The following is an 8,240-nucleotide window of genomic DNA, read 5'->3' on the forward strand; positions in this document are numbered from 1 at the left end:
ACCTAGCCTCCAAACTTGTAAGAAAATGGCCAAAGATGAGAATATTTTGCTGCCCTAAGCCTCTCTTTTATCTTTTCAGATTTGCAATTCTGCCCAATTTTTCCAATCTGGCCCAAAAACTGTTCAGTTTGGACAGTTTTGCAAAACTGTCCCAAAGATAATCTGTTTTCCCCCAAGTGTTCCTTTTATGTTTCCCCATTTTTTTAAGTCCAAACAATGACAAATTAAACCCCAAAGTTTCAGTTTTGCAAATCTGTCCCATGTTTTTGCAAAACTGTCCAGTTTTGACAGTTTTGCAAAAATGTCCAGTTTGGCCTCTTTTTACTTTCTTTTCACTTGGTTTCTTATGATCACTTCTTTTCAGCTACTTGGCTTGTTTTGCTCTATTTTGTTCCATTTTGGTCTATTTTAATCCATTTTGCTCTTTTATGCTCTCCGGGCATCTTTTCCTACAAAACAACATAAAAACACAAAAAGTAACAACAAAAGTGCTTAAGGAGTCACAAAAGCTTAAGGAATTAGCGTCGAATATCGCGTAATTTCACGACTCATCAACACCCCCAACTTAAAGTCTTTGCTTGTCCTCAAGCAAACTAAAACAAAAATCTCAATGAGGATCCATTTTAAGCACAAAAACATGACTTTGGTTGGTACCAATAATTAGGCTACAAGCATGTGAAGCTTCAACCAAATAACTCCCTCGTTTCAAAATACAATTTCAAGAATGCATTAGAGATTTGAAACAATCAAGCAACGACACTCAAGCCTCAATAAGTGACTCAAAACCACTAGTTTACTAGATATGCTCAATTGACTCAACTTTAGATTTTTCAACATCACCAATCTATCGTAATCCATATGCCCTCACAAGAAAGAAAGTCCCAAAATTACTATATTCACAACAACAACACAAGGGACAAATACACAAAGTCACTCACACTCAACAAAGAAATTCTAGTGCTAACAAATATCACACCATAAGCTTGCCCTTATTTTCAATCATCACTAACTCAAGAACATTCGGTTGGAGATCACATAGGGACTTTTTAAGCTTGTAATGTAGGCTTAGGGAAGGGTAGGATAAGTATTTGGGATACAAGTGACTACGCCCTCCTTGAACACTACACAAAACCTTTCGTCCGCTTTCCTCTTCATTTCAAAACAACACTCCTTCCTTTGCATACTAGTTTCCCCAATTATTACAACTTCCTTTATAAAGTTCCAAAATATAATGTGCTAGCACATTCCACCCCCAACTATAGTGTCCTCGCTGCACATAATCAAAACAAAACATAAAAAAAAATAGAAGGAATTTTTTTTTTTTTTTTTTTTTTTTTTTTTTTTACAAAGATACATTTTTTTGCACAAAAAGTTTGCAACCTTTTTGTATTTTTCAAATTTTCTTCCTTTCTTTTGACTTTTCCACAACACCAACTTTCACCACTCTCAAGCAACACTAACACCCCCAACTTAGGCTTTTGGCCTCAAATTTACAATTTCATGTTCAAGGAGGAAAGGTTCAAAGAGAGACTTTTCATCAAAAAGGGTAAAGGCTTGTAATGTGGCAATCAAAGAAAAGGTTATAAGCTCAAATGGGGTTACTAGTGATATTATTTATGCAATGGTAGGCTAGAAAGGCTAAAGAGGCTTTTTCAAACATCACAAAGATAGCCCAAGGTCATCTCTCCAACCAATATGATCAAAATTAACATTGAAAGACTAACCGGGCAAGTTCTAGATGATAAAAGTAAACACAAGATTTATTCAACAAACACTCACACACATGGCATATGAACTAGTCAAGATGGATCAATTTCACTTCCCAAGCAAGAACAACTAGTGCAATATCTCATAATCCAAAGTCAACACAACTAGTAGGTAAAGAGTCACCAAATGAGCCAAAAAGTTGTCACAAAGATCATTCTTTCCTATGCACCTTGCTTTTTAACTTTCACAACAATTTGGAGAGGTATTCACATTTCAATTTCACATGCAAGAGACTAACTCTATTAGTACCAAACAAGCCAAGAGTTTTCACATTTTTCCTCAAGGAGAACCTACACCTAAACTTACAAGACTAATATAAGAAGCTAAGAAAGAAAGTAAAATAATAAAAGTGACTAATCCACAACATGTCAAAAGAACAAAATTTTCAAAAATTTGAGCTAGTTTTAAAATATAATGTGTTGCCGCATGCCACCCCAACTATAAACATTACGGTGTTCTCTTTGCACATAATCAAAACAAAAGAGAGAGAAAAAAAAAAAAAAAAAAAATTTTTTTTTTTTTTTTTTTTTTTTTTTGTCACCACTGCGACCCAACTTTGCGAATCGCGAGGCACGACTGCGAGTCGCGGTGGTGTCACCGAAAAAAAAAAAATTTTTTTTTTTTTTTTTTTTTTTTTTTTTTTGGTCTGTCACCGGATGCGACGCCACATGCGATTCGCATGTATGACATGCGAATCGCATGTTATGACACCAGAAAAAAATATTTCGCAGCTTTTACTGGTTTTGGGGGCTGTCCGGGTATCCGATATGCTCAAAATAACTCCAAAAATTTTGAAACTTTGCAGATTAGTCAAAAACCATAAACTAAACTATTCTAAAAATAAAATTTCAAAAACGATTTAAAAATTTTAAAACGATGGGTTGCCTCCCACCAAGCGCTTAAGTTAACGTCGCGGCACGACGGTTACCTTTACCACTTTTCCTTCCATTTGGAAGATATGAATTTGCGCCCCAACTTTGAATCAAGATTCGGTGATGCTCGTGAGGCGGTGGTAGGAAAGCAAAGAGGCCAACTCTCGGGTGTCGCATTTTGCACTTCTTGGCCCTTAAGTGAGGCATGCCATTTTGTCTTCTTGGCATAGCAAACTTCAAAATGAAAACGCTTTCTTCTTCATTTCCAAAATTCTCCATTGGCTCGGTTAGTTCAACTTCCATATCATCAACCAAGCACAATGTTGAAAAATGGTTAGAATGTGGTCGAAGGCGCTCAAATTTTAAATTTGCTTCATTTTTGACATCCTCACCCAAAAATGAACTAGAGTTTTCAAAAACCATTTCATGAACTTTTTTATGCAACTCTAGTATCATTTCTTCAATCTTGGCATCTTGCATTATTTTTGGATTGGTCGGTTGGCAATTCATCATTATCTCTTGAAAATCAATCTTGACCACTTTTTCATTGGAAACCAACTTAAAACTACTATCCATGACTATTTGATGTTGAGTATTACATACCTCAACTTTTGCATTCAATTCGACTTTCAAGTCACGGATTGCAATTTCAAGTTCCTTCAACTGTTGACTTTGCTCAAAATGGATTTTTAAAAATTCTTCCATCATCCTCGAAATGCCTTCACGATAATCCCCATAGGCTTCAAGTTGTTGAGCTTGATTCATAAGCCAATCTTGGCTCACAATTTCCACTTTGTCAAGGCCTTCTTCAAGTTGAGAGTCATTCAAAGCTTGTAAAAATTCACCCTTGGAGGCATTCATGTTTTGGCAACTTTCTTGCCTATTTTCAACACCCTCAAGTTGTTGAGCATGATGAGTATGAACCAATGATTTCATTTGATCCTCCAAGGTGTGAATAGCTTTGTCATTGCAATTAATTGCTTGCCTCAAGTCATCAAGTGGTTGCCTCAAGTCCCTAACCACTAAGTCTGTTTTTCCACTTTTTCAAGGATGGTCTCCAACATGAGCATTATCCTTTCATTTTGAGCATTTAAGGCTTCTTCCGCTTCCATATCCCTACTATCATCAAAATCAAAACTAGAATAGTCATAGTGGGGGTTCGGGGAAGGGAAGGATAAATAAGCACAATTATCCCAATGACCATTTTGACCACCACACCTATCACAAATACTCCACTCATAGGTTTGGGATTGTGCGCACAATCCCTTGGGAGAATTCAAACAATTTTGCCATGAGTGTGGTCCTCCATAATAAAGACAAGGGTCATCAAAGTATGAACAACTACCATCCGACCAATTTTCATTATATGATGCCATTGTTTTTTTTTTTTTTTTTTTTTATTTATTTAAAAATAAAACTAAAAACTGGATAGTTTTGCAAAAAGCGGGACGATTTTGCAGAGGCAAAAAATGGACAGTTTTGCGAGAGGCAAAAAGCTGATGAAACAGTTTTGCGCAAAAGAACGATTTTTAGGCAAAAACTAGACAGTTTTGCAAAAGCAAAAACTGGACAGTTTTGCAAAAACTGGACAGTTTTGCGAAAAAGTTTTGCAAAAGCTGGACGAGTTTTGCAATTTTGCAAGCCCGATTTTGCGAAATTGCACGATTTTTTTTTTTTTTTTTTTTTTAAAGATAAAATAAAGCAAAGAAAGTTTGAACAAAAGCAAGTTAGCTTAAATCCCAAACTAACCCAAATACGCCAAATTGTTCCCGCAACGGCGCCATTTTTGATAACGTCCAAATACACTCCTCAAAGAGAAAGTGTACACGGTCGTATGCAATATATTTACCCAACTATGAGTCGGGGTCGAATCCCACGAGAGAACAATATGCTAGGCGATTAAGAAAAGTATGAAATTTTCACCAACTAAGCTAAAGCCAAACGATAGAAAATATTTTGGTTTTTGAGAAAATTATAACTAATGCGGAAATGTAAACTAACCTAGAAAGCAAGTAAAATGATCAATGGCCACAAGTTTGGATAAAGGAAATTACACTCAAGTAACGATCCAATATATTTTATGATATTACAACTAAGAGCGGGTTTGTGTTGATAGATAATGATATCTAAAATCTCATTGAAAGTCTTCCAACCAAATCAATGAATTTCACTCTAAGCTTTTCCAAGCCTTAGAGTGTGATATTAGGCACAACCAATTTAACCTCAAGTAACTATCCTCTTCCGAGCTCAAGTTATTAGATGGATTTAATGACCCAAATTCTTGTTAATCAATCTTTCCCAACCTAGATTTCCTCTTCCAAGCTCAATCTAAGTAAATGGGTGAGTCCTAGGGTTAGCTAATCCCTTTGGAAACATTCAAGAACGAGATTAATTAAATCAACAAAGACCCACTTCAATAGCAATAAAAATCATTCAATACATAAGCAAAACAAGAGTTTCAATCCAACACTTTAATCATAGAATATTTCCATAAACAAGATTCAAGTGAAGAAAATAAATACTACACACTTAGATATACAATACAAAACAAGGAATTGAAGAAAGGATTAAGAAATATCTCATTGAAGTGCTTCCAATCTTCTCCTCCAATGGTGTAGAGAAACCTAGCCTCCAAGCTTGTAAGAAAATGGCCAAAGATGAGAATATTTTGCTGCCCTAAGCCTCTCTTTTATGCCCCATTTTTCAGATTTGCTCTCTTTTGCAGATCTCCCCCAATTTTTCCAAGTCCAGTTTGGACAGTTTTGCAAAATGTCAAAATCTGTTTTCCCCCCAATTTCTTTTATGTTTTTTTTTTAAGTCCAAACAATGACAAATTAAACCCCAAAGTTTCAGTTTTGCAAATCTGTCCCGTTTTTGCAAAACTGTCCAGTTTTGACAGTTTTGCAAAAATGTCCAGTTTGGCCTCTTTTTTACTTTCTTTTCACTTGGTTTCTTCTGATCACTTCTTTTCAGCTACTTGGCTTGTTTTGCTCTATTTTGTTCCATTTTGGTCCATTTTAATCCATTTTGCTCTTTTATGCTCTCGGGCATCTTTTCCTACAAAACAACATAAAAACACAAAAAGTAACAACAAAAGTGCTTAAGGAGTCACAAAAGCTTAAGGAATTAGCGTCGAATATCGCGTAATTTCACGACTCATCAGTGCACCCCATAAAGGGTGGACCCCATACTAAACAACATCAAGCAACATAAAAATAAAAAATAAAAATAAAAATTGGAACCCACCATCTCCAAACTCACGGTAAAAAAAAATGGACCCCATATTAACAAAATAAAGCAATATCAAAAAAAAAAAAAAGTGAACCCCATATTAAAAAAAAAAATAATGTCAAAAAAAAAGTACAGACTTTGTATTCGTAGTAAACACTAATATAATAAAGTTTTAGACACGGAGCACAAACTACAATGTTATATTAATCGTGTTTTGAACATAGTGTATATATATATATATATATATATATATATATATATATATATATATATAGTGCAAATTAATAATGTTCAAAAAAAAACGCACCCCATATTGAAAAAAATCAAACAATATATATGTAATTTCCAAAGTATCTCATTAAGTCAATAATGATGGATTCATTGCCACGTGCGTATCGATCCATTAGTGGGAGCAAATGAAATTGCTTTTCTTCAAAAGGTTAAGTAGTCAAACCATACAATTTTCTTTCTTTTTTATATTAGCCTGAGATCTAATCTAGATATTAAACTGTTATATTTGCTATCCCGCCATGTCATTTATTTGTTATGTTTACTAAAATAAATATACTTAAAATATTTATATTTTAAAATAAGATAGAATTTAATTATTTTTTTTTATTTTTATTCTTGCTCTAATAAATGTGAAAAGAGATTAATGTCGTAAAAAAAAATATATCAAATGGAGATCAAATAACGAATAAAGCAAATTAGTCAAATTATAATTCTAATCGAAGTTTTCTTAAAAAACCATGCGAAAGACAACATGACAAGTAAAATGAGCTAAACCGAGAATATTTACCAAAAATTAAAAAATATTATTTCTTCGTTTAAATAGAAAATCAATTTCTACTTTGTTTCGTTTTAAACATGTAAAAATAATGAACTAAACCGAGAATATTTACCAAAAATTAAAAAATAGTATTTCTTCGTTTAAATAGAAAATCAATTTCTACTTTGTTTCGTTTTAAACATGTAAAATTAATGTAATAATTTGAATTAGAATTATCCAAATCAAAATTTGATTAAAAATAATAAGTATTTTACACCTTTAAATTAATCGAATTAAAATTGAAAGTATCATTCTCTATGCTTAAATATTGCTATTGTTTTATCTCAAAGAGAGGAAAATAGTTTCCTTTTAAACAAGTCTTCTCTTTTAAAAACTATTAATAAATTTGCCTATTTTGTATTCGTAGCAAACATTAATATAATAAAGTTTTATATACGGAGCACAAACTACAATGTTATATTAATAGTATTTTGAACATAATATATATATATATATATATATATATATATATATATATATATATATATATATATATATATATATATCACTATTCAAACACAACTACATACACATAGATGCACTATAATCTAAAGTGTTGGGAGAGAGAGAGAGAGGCAGACTAGGGCATAAGGGGTGATTTGAAGATCTAGTATAATATATAAGGGAGAATTCTATTTTTTGTAGTCCTCACATGAATTTTTTTATCCCTTTTTACCCTTACTTGAAATTTTTATGACATTATAAATTGTCACACATTTTAGTAAATTTTAAGAATATTTAGGGCTTTTTTATGCCACTAAAAAAGTTGATGTCATGGAAAATGTTATAGTGGCCCCCACAATGCATACTCATACATATTTGAGTTTTTCATGTGAAAATATTATTAAAACTTTTTCAATATATCATTGTTAAATAATTTTAAAATTTATAAACAATGTAACTAATAGCCCTTCCATTTCAATAAAAAATGATATTCGAAATATGGTAGTTAACTAATCAAATTTTACGTGCGCGCACTTTTAACATAAAATTATCTAATAAATTACTATATTAAAAGAGGAACTATATTATTTTTATACATATTCTAAAAATGTTTGAAAAACATTATATTTAAAGAAATATAATTTTGATACAGTAATAATACTAGACAATTACAAAAAGTATATTTTTTAACTATTAAATATGTTGTAAAAGAGCGGATAATATATTTTATATAATTTAGGAGTAAGATTTCTTTTTCATGTTAAAATTAACTATTTTGTCCTAAATTATATAACATATTAACTATCTGGTATTTTGCAAAATATTTTTGGTAAAAAATAAGTTAGCTAATATGAGTTCAATTCAAAGAACTCAAATGAAATTAATTTAACATATGAAAAGCTCAATTTGGATCATTGGGGACTTAATCTCAAAAAATTAAATTAGAAGAGATTTCAACTATTGATTTTTTTTTTCTAAAAAAAACCTAATAGATAAACTAAGAAAAATATTTTCCGTTAACATGCGTTTTTATACTTTAATATTTTAGAAGTCTTTCGAAAACGTCAAACTGATGTTACAAGAATAAAGAATCAAGA

The sequence above is a fragment of the Lycium ferocissimum genome, unplaced genomic scaffold (genome assembly GCF_029784015.1).
Source record: "Lycium ferocissimum isolate CSIRO_LF1 unplaced genomic scaffold, AGI_CSIRO_Lferr_CH_V1 ctg3993, whole genome shotgun sequence".
Lineage (NCBI taxonomy): Eukaryota > Viridiplantae > Streptophyta > Magnoliopsida > Solanales > Solanaceae > Lycium > Lycium ferocissimum.